Source organism: Eumetopias jubatus, unplaced genomic scaffold (assembly GCF_037043125.1).
Source record: "Eumetopias jubatus isolate StellerSeaLion01/CBP00866 unplaced genomic scaffold, mEumJub1_p1.0 scaffold_16, whole genome shotgun sequence".
Taxonomy (NCBI): Eukaryota; Metazoa; Chordata; class Mammalia; order Carnivora; family Otariidae; genus Eumetopias; species Eumetopias jubatus.
In genome coordinates this window covers 53,159,183-53,173,525 of record NW_028274822.1, presented here as the reverse complement: position 1 = coordinate 53,173,525, position 14,343 = coordinate 53,159,183, and the positions used below count along the sequence as shown (strand labels likewise).

At 42.1% G+C, this 14,343-nt stretch overlaps 1 long non-coding RNA gene across 13 annotated transcripts in view; it reads right to left on the bottom strand.

Annotated features, from left to right (window-relative positions):
* Positions 1 to 14,343, bottom strand: part of LOC114200311 (uncharacterized) — a 77,676-nt gene that overhangs the window by 45,167 nt on the left and 18,166 nt on the right. For 8 of the 13 annotated variants that reach the window (XR_015767002.1, XR_015767005.1, XR_015766998.1 and 5 more), the window contains exon 1: positions 9,440 to 10,254. The exons of 1 other annotated variant lie outside the window; for it this stretch is intronic. This is a non-coding gene — a long non-coding RNA (uncharacterized LOC114200311). Of the gene's footprint in view, positions 1 to 9,439; positions 10,255 to 14,343 lie in introns of those variants that run through there. 4 more of the 13 variants (XR_015767008.1, XR_015767000.1, XR_003607428.2 and 1 more) reach the window with 4 other exon arrangements.

Below are 14,343 nucleotides of genomic sequence, written 5' to 3'. Positions count from 1 at the left end.
AAGTAGGAGGAGAGGCAGAGGGAGAAGAAGAATCCCAAGCAAACTTGCACAGAGTGCAGAACCCAATGCAGGGCCCAATCCCACAACCCTGAGACCATGACCTGAGCCAAAATCAAGAGTCGGACGCTTAACCAACGGAGACACCCAGGCGCCCCAGAGTCACTGGACTTTAGACACTACCAGTAGCAGTGGGCTTCCAAGAGAGAACCACCTCTGGAAAGAAGGAAGTGGGGAAAGAGAGATCTGGTGCAGGCCAGCATTTAGAGTTCCAGAAGAGGAGGAGAATCCAGCAAAGGCAACTGGGAAGGAGTGGCTTCGGTGGTAGGAAGAGGACCGGGAGTGTCAGGGAGGCAAAAGAGAAGAATGTCCATCCCAAACAGAGTGGACAGCTATATCAGATGAGGATGATGTTTGGCATTGGGTTTGGTTTTAGTAACAGAAGACTTGGAGTGGGTTTGAAAGTAAATGAAAATTTAAAAAAGTGGGGACACAGAGTACAGATCATTATTTCAAGTAGTTTTTGTGAGTGGGAAGTAAAACGACATGGTAGTTGAAGGGCACTTGGAGTAAGGTGGGGGGAGAGTTATCTAGGATGCTGGATAAGAGATGAAAAGATGCTGATGAGGCTTATTGAGAGGGAGACAGTGAAGGTGGAGACTGAAGCCTGTGAGTAGCAAGAAGGGATGACAGCCAGAGCATAGGCAGAGGTTTGGCTTGGTGTGGACGGGGCCCCTCTCCCTCCGCCATAATAGGATAGAGGGCAGCAGACGTGGGTAGTTAACAGTGAGATGAGGAGGAAGTTCCTATCTAATTGTTTCCATTTTCTTTATGAATTATGAGGCTAAGTCATCCGTTGGAAGTGAAGATGCAGGAGGAAGATGAAGATTGGGTTAGTAAGAGAGGAAAGGGAACAATATAAATAGCTAAAAGAGCAGGAAATAGGGTGGGGTTTCTGGGAAGTGTCAAGGGCCCACAGAAGTCTGTGACACATACTTAAGATGAGACTCACCAGCACCATTGTGCCACTTTCTACGGTATGCAGTGGCACGAGTGTACTTACAATGGAGGACAGGTGTTTTGCCAGATGAGTAAATGGAGAGAGAATAGAGAAACAGAGTCAAGGCAGTTCACAGGGAGGCAATTACAGAGTTGGACCATGGAGTCCCAAGGCTGGGCAACAAAGGGGGAAGAACATTTTGAAAAATGATGCTCATTATATAAGTAGTCTCGATGAGATAAAACCATTTGGAATGAAGCATTTCAGTAAGTAGGCCAGAGGATACCATGTCATGGTCAGAAAGTGGAAAGCATAAATTTGGGATTTCAGAGATATCCCTCTGCCCCCGCTCAGCTTTCCCTCATGAGTAGGCAGAATAAGTCAATTCTGAGTTTACAGAAATAACAAGAAAAGTTCATTGTCTTCACCTTGCCCAGAATATATCCCCCTACTTCTTCACAGGTGGCTGAAATTACATAATTAGAAGGCCATTTCTCCATCATCAAGTGACTTCCTGTTAGAATGTAAACTCTGTGGGAGAGATGACTTATGCCAACCCAGGCAGGCACAACTTATCCACTCCTTCTTTCAGTAATTAGTGAGCACCTCTCAGCGAAGTCTGTTCCCAACTATGACAATGGACAGGCTCACTCTCAGGTGAGAATTCATTTATCAGATTATCTATAGAGAAAGGTTTTAATGTGGAAAAGAGCAGATATACCCAGCACCTGAACCAGAAAGTTTGGGCCTTCACAATGAATCTGGGCCTAGTATTTTTTACCTAAAGTTAAAGCATAACTAAAAGTCCTGTTAAGGGGGGTGGGTGGGGTGGGAGGAAGCAGACTTATGGATGGAAAAAATTTTTAAACGTTTATTGTTAAATACAGAAATTCTGCATTAAACAATTTATTTTAAGGAAATAGAGATGAAGTAATAAGATGTTTGAAAAAGAATAACACAATACCGCTTATGATATCAAAACATGGAAAACAATCTTAATACTAAAGAATAGGAGATTGGCTAAGAAAAACAGTCATCCACAGAAGGAATGCTATGCAGCAATATTGATTGATATATTGCCTAGTTGGAAAAGAAAATGCTTTTCCTTTTTTTAAAATTTAAAGTCATATAAATAAATAAAGAGAAAAAAGAAAAAAGGGATATGTTTATCAAATGGTTAACAATTTGTATCTATAGGGTGGGATTATGGGTGATGATTCTTAGTTTATTTTTTTTTCTGTCTTTGTGCTTTATTATGTTTTATATGAAAGCAAAACTAAATGTGAGCATATTTGGTCATCAAAGAAAATACCCAATTTGATTTTATTTCCTAGCTGTGCAGAATATACATGTATACCAGCCTCAAAATTCTGCTGTAAGACCTAATTAACTTTGACAAATAAAAGTTAATTCACGATGTTTATTCTGACACTTTCTATCACAAAGACTCAAACTGAATTATCTGATTATAAAAAGAAATTATTCTTGTCAGAAAATAATGATGCCTGGGCACCGGGGTGACTCAGTTGGTTAAGCATCTGCCTTCAGCTCAGGTCATGATCTCAGGGTCCTGGAATCAAGTCCCATGTCATTGGGCTCCCTGCTCAGCAGGGAGTCTGCTTCTCCCTCTCCCTCTGCCCCTCCCCCCCCACTTGTTCACTCTCTCTCTGATAAATAAATAAAATCTTAAAAAAAAAATGATGCCCATAAATAGACAAGAAGGTACAACCTTCTTTTTCTCGTATACATTTTTTTCTGATAATTAAATTATCCTACTTTGGGAAATGTTAATGCCATAGCTTAAGCTGGAAGACATGCCATATTGTAAGGCTTGGCAAAAATAGTTCTGGCATCTTCCTGGAGTCAGAGTGGGAACATTGTGGGAGGAAATGACAGGTGATAAGTACAGTGACCACCCTCCATCATGCTGGACACAGAAATCAGCAGGCAGCACTGTCCTGTGCTTCTACTTTAAACTCCAAAGAGACCAAGAAATGAAAGGAGGGAGAGAGAGATGGGCAATGAATCTGAAGGTGGATAAAGCAGAGAAGATTTAAAAAGAAAGAAAAATGGGAGGTAAGAGGAATGGACCATGTCATTTATTGTATTCCCATTGATATAAAGGAGGGAGATTGATGACTTCTGTTATAAATAAGGCATTAATTCATCTCAACACACATGGATTAGGCCCCCAGGATGGTTGCGATAAGAAAGAAAAGCATGTTTCTATCCCAGTGAACACAACCAGACCAGTATTCTAGAATATACTTTTTGCTATTCCTCTGCTCAGAACTTCATGAGCTTGCTCCGTGAGCTTGGCTCATGATTTTCCAGCCCCTAGAATCACTGTTCCTCCATGTTGCCCCACCAAATCCTAATTGTTCTTCACCACTCATCTGCTCCATGAAGTCACCTTTAACTTTTCCTTCCAGGTTGTATGCATATTTCTCCTTTGAACTCCTATTTTATTTACAGTGAGTACTATGTTTACATGTTAGAATGAAATTATTCTCTATTTATGTGTATTTTCTACTCAGTGTGTAAAGTGGATCTCGTGGAGTCCTCACACTAACAGAAATTGACATGCAGTGAATATTGATTGATAATCCCACTATTATGATAGTTGATGTTGCACACCAAAATAGTGCTCTCAGACACCAATCTGAGGGGTCGTTCAGGGCTGCCTCTACAGGGGAGAGTAGCAGCGGCTGAATTGTGCACATAGCTTTTGTTTAGTTTTTTTTTTTAATCAGTGAAGCAAGGACAGATATATCAAAGCATAGGGAAGGAATACAAAGAGATGGCAATTATCTTGAAGCCGGAAAGCAGGCCTCTACCCTCCTCTATGCTTGGGCACGCAGGGAGGCGGTTATGGGATAAGGGAGGAATAAGGATATTCGTGCTAGCAACTGCCCAAGGCAGGAAGGGGAGTTGAGGGTTACTTTCCTTTATAACTCCTTATCGATGCCCTGCCCCAGATTATGGGATCCTCTTCCTACCAGGCCATTGCTTTTAACAGCCCGAGAACAGGAACGCTGACGTTTCAGTTGCTCCCACAATCACTCCTTAGGGTTTACAATACACTTCCTAAGAATAACCCCACAGTTGACTGTATGATTACAGGGATTGTGTGATAATCAGGGATCAATCTGTTAATACTGACTGAAAAACACACCATTATTGTCCTTTGGTAACTAAGAAGTAACATAAAGCAGGTGATGATCACCTGGTTATAGCAAGGATTTATAGAAATGTGTTGACATCATTTATTCACTCATCCATTCAATAAATATTTACTAAAGATTCATTCACTAGGAAGTACATCCTCGCTTTCTGGTTGTTTTGCCTGTAACTGAAAGGGGGAAGTAAAATTCCAAATGGAATAGAAAAAGATCAACAAGATAAGCTAACGAATACTTGGCTAAAGCCAGCCCAGCCTATTAATGCCTCCTTCTGCACAAAAACATGTGTTAGGTATATATTTACTTAGGCAAATTCTAAGAGGCATTTTAAACACTTTGGGGGAGGGGAGCCAGAGAGGATGAGGTACCTTATTCTTTTGCAGATTTTGATACAGGAAAAAGTTCTTAGAGGTACCGATACAGCAAAACTAAGGCAGTCATCATCAGGCTCATCAATATTGACCCCAAACCTTTATATAGCATCTCTATAAACTGTGAATTAGGTAAGAAGTATAGATAAAATTATGAATAAAATATAGACTCTGCTCAGGAGAAGCTTAAGAGAGAGATAAGAATGTCACCCATAAGTTTGCTGGCAGTATCTGGAGGGGTTTGGAGGTATCATCCATCCCCTAGAGAAGGCAGTATTCACCAGTAACTCCCCTCAAAAACACCCTGGTCAGGGGGCCATAGAAATGTGTCTCAATTTTCCCATTCAATCACCAGGCAGTTCATACAGATCCCATTCCATTCTGATGCTTGCTATGAGCCCCTTCAACTTTTAGTCTCTCACGCTTTTCTCTTCCTTTGCACTCTGGGGTCTTTTTACCCACCCACCTTCCTTCTGCAGGATCCCTAACACTGGGCTTGGCCCTGGGCTCCCTCCGGCCAAACCGGCCAAACCAGCCACCGGCCTGGCCGGCACTTGCCTCCATCTGTCACATGCAGCGCACAAGACAAACAAAACCTTTCTCTTGCTAATAGTGACACCATCTCTATGATCTGTGAGTGAGGTAGAAAGTGGGGGATCAAGGAGAAGAAACATCCTGTCCTGCAGCATATCCACAACCAAATATAAATCAGAGAACAAATGTTATTGAAAAAGTATGTATTTGATAGGAATAACTTTGCCTCTGAGAAATAAAAATTCAATATAACAGTGACTAAAACAGGATAAAGGTATATTTTCCCTCTTATGTAAAATTCCACAGCTAAGTATCCAGTCCAGGTTCTGCTCCATAAAATTCTCAGAGACCCAGCTCCTTCTGGCTCATTGTCTATCATCTTGAGGATGTGGCCATGGTCTTCAGGTCCAAGATAGCAGCTAGATCTGCCATCACATCCTCATTCCAGATAGCAGGATAGAGGTTGGGGCAAAAAGAAGAGACAAAGGATACAGGTCAGTTACTGTTGTCTTTTTAAAAATTTTTTCTTTTTTTGCTTTACTGTTGTCTTTTTAATTTTTTTTTTACTAATGATAATATTTTATTATAGAAAAAGCATCCCAAATATAGGATTTCATAAATGCTAGTAGGTGAGCAAGTATAACTTTAAAAGTACCTACAGGGGCACCTGGGTAGCTCAGTCAGTTAAGCAACCCACTCTTGATTTCTGCTTAGGTCATGATCTCAAGGCCTGAGATTGGGCTTCACCCTGGGCATGGAGCCTGCTTAAGATTCTCTCTCTTCCTCTTCCTCTGTCCCTCCTCACTCTCCCCACACCCGCTCTCTCTCTTAAAAAGAAAAAAAAAAAGTACATTCAAAGTAAAGAGGCAAAACTTAGAAGCATTTTGCCTTTGAAAGAGAATACAATGTTCTCCTGCAGAGATGATCCCACCCAGAGCATGAATGTGGCTCCATCTCTCATGAAGACATCAGGTTTGCTTTCTGAACTCACTATACCCATTTTAACAATTTCAAAACGATGGCAAGAAGTGGCATTGAATAAATTACTAAAACTCCTTGATTCCTAATTTTCTGTTGACAATAAAAAAGATTCTGTGCCACACTTTATGACAGATTTTGAGTTAAAGCCTGATTGTTTTTACTTACAGAAGGGTCCAGGGGAACACTATTTGCAAATATCCATTTTTCCTGAGCTTATGCCACAGTATTTTCATAGGCCTGTACACATTAGATATCACACTGTTCTCTTGGAATTTAGTTTAAAATAAGATTGGCTGTTGCATAATGTGCAGTAAATCCAGCTGCTTTCTAGCTCCCTAACTCTTCTTGCTGTCATTCTTTCAATACCTTTCCTCCACTTTGGAGAAACCATTAAGTAATCTAACCTGACACATTTTTAACACTGCCTCTTTGTCTACTCTCCAAATCCTCAAGGCTAATGCAAACACAAACTCAAGATTCTAAAGCTCAAAGTCAGGTTCATGTTGGCTTGCTGAAATGACTTGGCGTAAGATATCCTGGGGAAAACCATTTTCTAGTGAAAATGTTCCTGTATATATTTAGGCACCTAGCTTATTTAGGTTATTTAGGCACCTAGAAAAAAACACCAAACCTGAGTTCCAACTTTTTTATTAGAAACACTTCTTGCCTAGCTGGCCAATTTCTACATGCTAGTTGTCTCTTGAGGAAGGTGCCCAGAGGTCACCACAGGACAATCCTACTTATATCTCATTGGGGAGGACTTGATCACCTGGTTACTGCAAGTCAGAACAAGTCAGGAAATGGAGTCTTTTCTGAATGGCATGAGCCCGGCTAAAAATTGAGAGTCTTTTGTGGAAGGAGAGAATGGGCATTGTAGGAAAACTAGCTTCTCGGCGACAAAGAGCAAACAAGATACTTTAGAAGTAAAGAATAGAAAAAGACCAATTTAAAATTAAGAGAACTAAAGATCATTTCACAGAAGAAAGTTGGGTCTTGAAAGTTGTACTATTTAGACTGGCGGAAATAGGACATAACAGGTGGAATGAATAGAAGGAACAAATAGTGGGCACATGTACATCCATTCATTCTTTCATTTCCTTTAGTCATTAAATTTAAAAGTATTTTTTATTCTAGAACTTTTCGGTTACACATAAATATAGAAAGAATAATATAAGAACCTTCAGGGCTCATCAACCATTATGAATAATTTGGAAATGATCGATAAACATTTATGAAGTAGGCTTTCAACTAAAAATACAGAAATGATTAAAATGCAATGGCCCCAAGAAGCTTAAGCATAGTGGGTATGTCTGAAGGAGTAATTCATTAAGGAAATGAATGAACACTTGGTGAAGTTGAGTGGTAATATAGCAGCCAATGTAACCAGAATACATATGTGTTAGTTCTTTACTATGTTCCAGTCATTGGTTGGAGGAACATGGATAAAAAGCTCACTGTTAGCCCTGTGGATATTTACTATCCTGTGAAGGGCTCATAGGTCAACGGAAATAAATAGCTGCAAATCATGGAAGGTCTGGACTATCATAATGTGGAATATGAACAGGCAATAGTCAGGCAATAGAGAATTGCCAGAAGTAGTTGAGCAGGAAAATGACCGAATATTAAATCCAAGGTTTAGAAAGGTAATTGGTGCCCTCATGGAGGACAGATTGCAAAGAGGAAAACAAATTTAGGAAAATAGTTAACAATTAAAAGTGAATTTCAAAAGAACCTGAGTAAAAGGAAGAGAAGAAAATTAACATATTTTGATGTCTACATTGTCCCACGCATAGTGGTTAGCCCTTTACACACATTATGCCTGACAGCCCCAAGAGGAAGGTGTTATCCCCTTGATTTTTAGATGAGGAAGTAGAGGAAGTAGAGGCCCAGAGAGTGATTTTTTTCTGGCTCTATTCCTAGGTCCTAGTGGAATCAGAATTTGAATCTGTTTTGCTAGCCTCCATGTTTACATCTGTACCACATGCCTCCACGTCCTGAACTGCAGAGGTAGCAGAAGGAATCGGAAAGAGGGCGCAGAAGTGAGGATGCTCCTGAAGAACAGACTGGGGTGAGTAATGAAGTGGTGTGGCTGGGGAAGAGGGAGAGATCAGGGGCATCACGGACCACTGAAGCCCCAAGCCTGAGTGTCAGGATGATGGTAATGTTTATCAGAGATACATGAGACAGAAGATAAAGAGTCCGGGGAGCAGATGATGCATTTGAATTTGGAGGTGTTGAATTGGAATTGATGTGTAGCAAGCAGTTGGAAACTCGGGTCTGAAACGAAGGGAAACGCCAAGTCCCTACACATATGTGAAGAAGGTTCTGGTGTGGTGTGACAGGAGCAGTGCAGAGTGTGTGAGGTCTCCCGAGAGAAAGGGACGGGTTAAGAGAAAACAAGCACCCAAATGACCTTAGTTATGCCCGTATCTCCGGGATACAAGGGAGGAACGGGGACAAGGTCTGGAAAAGGGCTGTCAGAAAACAGGAGAAACAGGAACATGGCTCGTCCCAGGAATTGCGGAAGGGGACAACCCCAAGATTCACAGCTGGGTGAGCGAACATTGTCTCACGGTTGGAGGGTCATCAGGGACCTCTTCTGGAGCAGTGACCTCTGCAAAGGGCCAGGTGGGGAGGGAGCTGGACACCAGCAGGCTAGGAGGGGCACAAATGAACCCTCCTCCATGGAGAAACCGTCTTTGGAAAGAAGGAAGAGCTAATACTGAAGCAGGATAGGAGATGCCCAGCTGGAGGAAAGCTTTTCTGTTTAGAATGAGTGGTATCCATCTGCTTGCGAGCAGAGAGAAAGGCGCTGTGGAGAAGCCAGACTAGTTTTTCCTGGAACAAGAGGGAAGAAAAGGAGACCAGGGGGAAAGGTGAGAGAGAAAACATGAAGGCTCGCGCATTTGGGCAGGTTTTCAGGAATTTGAGAGGTAAGGTAATGGATGGAATAAGAAGAGCGAGGGTGTACTTATGGCTGGAGGAGAGTGGGAAAGATTTGGAATAGATGTATAAAGGAACAGCGCTGGGTCTGGGCAGGGGCGGGCACCGGGGGACCACCTCATGCGGAGCCCGGTTTTGTGGGAGCGTGACAGCTGAAAAATGCAGGGCTCAGGGGGTCCAGGGTGATGGTAAGAACTTAGAATTGGGGTGCCTGGGTGGCTCAGTCTGTTGAGAGGCCGACTCTTGATTTTGGCGCAGGTCGTGATCTCAGGGAGGTGGGATGAAGCCCCACATCCAGCTCTGCTCTCAACGGGGAGTATGCTTGAGGATTTTCGCTCCTTTCCCTCTGCCCCTCCCACCTTTCGCACAAGTAAATAAATAAATCTTAAAAAAAAAAATAGAAGAGCTTAGCTGCAAAGAAAGTCTATTACCTTAGATGCCTCAGACCAACCAATGGACCCAGGTAAGGGAGGAAATTTTCTCGAGGGCAAAAACTGCGTCTGATGCCTTATCACATCTCTCAACTCCTGGCATGCAGTAGCTTCTCAGTAAATATTTCATCATAAATGAACAAGCTGAGTATAAGATATAAGGTCTCAAGAAAGTGCCTCGTGGATAATGCAAGCTGTTGCGGGGGAAGAGAGGTCCCTTGAGGCAGAAGCAGTCCAGGCAGTTGAGAGAATCCTACTCACAAAACTTCCTCTTGGTTTCACTTCCGAGTGTCTCATTCTTCTGTCCTCTTTTGGCATGCGACTTGATCAGAGTTAACTCCTCTCTGCATCTAGCACCATGTCTTGTGTCTTGCATGGAGTAGACATTCAATGCATGTTTACAGGATTGGATGCAAACCAAGCTGTGATTGGTATTTTGTGGTGGTTGTTTATCTTTGGGGAGCACAAAACTTGCCAAATACAGGAATTGCTGCTACTGCTTCCTGTCACCGTCCCTTGGCCTCATCATGCAATCTGTCTTGCTTGTTTTGCTGCTGCCTGGGTTACCTTTTGGCTTCCATTCCCTCACCCTCAGCTGGCCTTCAAACAAACACCCCTAAACATTCTGGCACTGGTGCAGCCCTGCCTAGATCCTGCGTGGCACTTCCCACCCTGCCTCCTCACAGAGGGAGCCTTTGCCCTCTCAGGACTCCTCCCCAGCGTGCTCAGTATTGCCTTGCTCGATCTTGGCTACCTTCCACCGGGATTGGGTCTCTGCTCAGACAGTCTTGGGTAAACACTTCTCCCTGTTCAACCCAACCCTAGGCCATCCTTGGGTGACCCATCTGCACTGTTAACCCATTTCAGCAAGCAGAAGCTAGACCAGAATTATTAATAATCCTCAGACCTTTTAAAGGTATTTTCTGGAATTCACAGACTACTCTTCCACAATGGAGGCCCTTTTAAGAGATAGGGACATGAGATAGTCTAGGTGAAGCTACTAGTACTATGACAGTCATATAAAGGAAGCCGGAATAGAAGCCCTGGTTATGTTATATATATTTCAAACCTTTTTAGTAAATCTTTATCCCTGAGGGCTAAATAGGGTCATTACTTCCTTTCTTTCCTAAGTAGAAATCCTTGCTAAATTCTGTTTACTAAACTCATGAATGGGTCATGAATGGAATGAAATGGGATGGTGTGAATGGAATTATAAATAAACATCTTGTTTCTACCTTTAAAAAAAAAAGAAAGAAAGAAAAAAGAAATCCTTTCTATTACAACTGAGAAAATTAGCACAGAAAATGTAGAGTCAATCACCAGCCTGGCCCAAAAAGCTGAACCCACCCCTCCTGACTAGAACTGAAGGCAAACTATTGGATTTCTAACATCAGATTCTACCTTATCTTATTAGTTATTGCAGTGGCGGTGAGACCTTATTCACATCCTTGAGCTGAATCTATTTAAATGAGTCTTGCTACTCACCACTACAAGTTCTTTGTCTTGTGCTAAAAGTTTGACTCATTAAAGGCCATTTGAGACAAAATCAAGTCCTTTGTGTGTATACATTTTCCCCCCTGGCAACTCTGTAATCACTGTTCCCTTGTAGCTCAGCAATACTGTTGAGCAACAGAGTTGAGTTGGATTTTTCTAGGGCAGTGGAAGAATCATGGACCTAGACAGAATTGACCTCAAATCCACCCCTTTCCGCCTGTGTAAAAGTTACATTCCCCACCTATGCCACTGGAAAGCAGGGGTGAAGACATTGCACTGTCTCCCATATGGAGATTTTGTGGGGATTAAATGAGTTCATTTCTTTAAAAAGTGCCCAGGAAAGCACCTGGCACATATTAGGTGTATAACAAGGGGCTTCCCTTCCTATTTCCCTCCCTTAGTTCCTACCTTGTTTTCCTGAGGGTAACTTTTCAAAGGGCAAATAGAACATATTATGGAAGTGCTTCTACCCATTCATAGTACAGAAATCATTTTCATGTATAGAATCAAGAATTCATTTTTGTGACATTTTCTTACTTACGTCACCTAAAAATTTTACCAGAGCTATTTTGTTTTTGTATGAAATATGTTTTTATTTTTATTTTTTTATTCTTTATTTTTTTCTATTTGACAGAGAGAGACACAGTGAGAGAGAGAACACAAGCAGGGGGAGTGGGAGAGAGAGAAGCATGCTTCCCGCAGAGCAGGGAGCCCGATGCGGGGCTCGATCCCAGGACCCTGGGATCATGACCTGAGCCGAAGGCAGACGCTTAATGACTGAGCCACCCAGGCGCCCCATGAAATACGTTTTTAAAGCGCTTCCTAGTTGAGACAGCACTTTGAGTGTACATAAAGTAATACATACAACCTGGTGAGGTAGTTCAGGGTCAGGTTATTTGTCCCCATTTTACAGAGGGACAAACTAACACTCAGGGAGGTGAAGTACTTTGCTCAAGGTCATGTGACAGATAAGTGTGGGAAGAGTGGAACCCAGATCTTTCAACACCTCGCCCCTGTGACTTTCTCTCTCCAGATGCACTGAGATACCGGTCTTCCAAAGCCCAGGTGCGAAGCCCTTTGTTAGATGAATTCGCGACATGCTATGGAGTATGGAAAGAACAACATCCTTAACGAGGAGGGAGGGTGGAAATGTCAGTTGCCCCAAACATCTAAGGATTTTCTCTATTACACTGCCATGGAAAAACCCAGCTTCCCATGACCCTCCCGCAGGAGCCTAGTACAATTTCTGTATCACTGGAGAGAGTGAACCCTTTGCCTTGGAAAGGACCAAGAAAAAGTGGGAGGAGATTCAATAAATAAGAGATAAGAATCAGGGCAAGAGTTGTTCTTGAGGAGGCTTTCATGGTTTCATGGAGACAGATGGCAGCTATCTATAAAATATGCTTGCAAGTCCTACTTCCTTCTTCATTTTGATTTGTTGTGACAACTAGAGTTAAGTTTTAGGCAAATAAATATATAGGACCATATTTTCACTCCAAGTATTGGAATAACTAAAGCAACAGGATGCCTCACAAATTTCTCCATTTACTTTGGGCAAGAAAACTTCTTTCTGCGAAGCAAGTTTTAGTGTTTTTCTGGGTTTTGATGGGAAGGCAGGGGGAGACTGTTAAGATCCATTTCTTCAGTAGTAAGCACTCTTGGTATAATGTAATTAATCAGAGTTAGCCTGGAGCAGTGTCCCACTCAGGAGAATTATCTTCTTCCATTTGGTATCCCACACCTGCCTTTTGCACAGTGCACCAGGAGCCCACTCACCTGATGCTAGTTCTTGGCTGATCAAACCTCCAGCCCATTGGGCTCACATCAGGCCTGTCTCCCACCACAGTCTACCGACCCCAAGAACCAGTCCCCTCATGACATCCCTGTCCTGAGTTCCGTTCCCTCAGTGTCCTCTGAGTTGAGGGATGGGACTCCCACTGGAAATTCTAATCCCTTTTAAAAAACATTTTATTTTCACAAAGGCCCCCAATGCAAAATCTGGGGTACATGCTAGAGACCATGTTTCAGGGGTGTCAGGTATTTCAGGATTCTAGTCATGCCACCTCTGTAGAGACAAATGATTGCTGGTAAACGGTGGAGAGAACTGCACCCAAATGATCTCCTCAGAGTGATCACCTCACTTTACCAGATATCAAAAGAGAGCATCTTGCTGTATGATTCAGACAAGAATCTCCAGGAAAAACAAATACTGTACAACATGAATTACTGAAATGCAGTGAAGCAAGAACTGAGATGCAAAGGCCTGAAAAGAAATGAGGCTCAAGATTAAGAGTTGGGGGAGAAAAGGACAAGTGTTAAAGGAGACTACATGGAAATATGTGCAGAAATAGGCTTCCTGGAAGTAAACTCTGGACAATGAATGAAGGAAATAATATGAGATGCTTCCGAATGGCTGCTCTAAGGTGTGATGAGCATAATTTGACTTGATTAGACTCTCTAGAGTCTCTGATTTACATGATGCAAAGATAGATGCTCATGTCGATCTATTTAATGTTTACCTCTGAAAAGCCTTATGCTTTCTTGTCTTATTTTAAATTCAGACTTGGTGGGTTCTTTCATTTTTGTCATGTCAGTTTGTTTCTTTATGGTGCTGTGAGGTGTTAAAAACAGACACAATGACCATCTCCCAAGAAATAAAATCAATCACCTTTAGGATTGAAAGGTGAAGGGCATTGGCTGAATTAGTAATTCTCCTCTTGAGCCTGAAGAAGTTTTAAAAAGATTTGTTTTCTCTCTCTTGTGCCTTTTTCATGATTCTTCATTTAATTGATTTGTGTAGACATTAAAAGTTCCCTATTTCTATACTCCTAATGATTGAGATGACAATGTTTCCCTGGTTACAAAATTTTAGTGGATTGGAGGGCTACATAATGTATGGGAAAAATTAATTTCGCAAAAGCTTTATGTAAAGTCGAACATCTCTGATGGTCCATTTCTCACATGTGCTAATTGGGCATATATATCATGGTGGCTTTGGGGACTTCCAGTCTGAGACCAATTGCCACTTAGTAGTTGTGTGACCTTAAGCAAGTTACTTGATATTTTGGGCATCAGTATTTTATCTGTAACATGCAGATAAGATTTTTTTTTTTTAATTTATTTGACAGAGACAGAGACAGCGAGAGCAGGAACACAAGCAGGGGGAGTGGGAGAGGGAGAGGCAGGCTTCCCACCGAGCAGGGAGCCCGATGCGGGGCTCAATCCCAGGACCCTGGGACCATGACCTGAGCTGAAGGCAGCCGCTTAACTGACTGAGCCACCCAGGCGCCCTGTAACATGAAGATAATGTACAATGTTTACCTCTTACAGTTGTTGTGGGGATGGAGGTGATATACATGTAAAGCACTTAATAGGACAATGTTTTTATTACAATGCAATTGGTTATATAG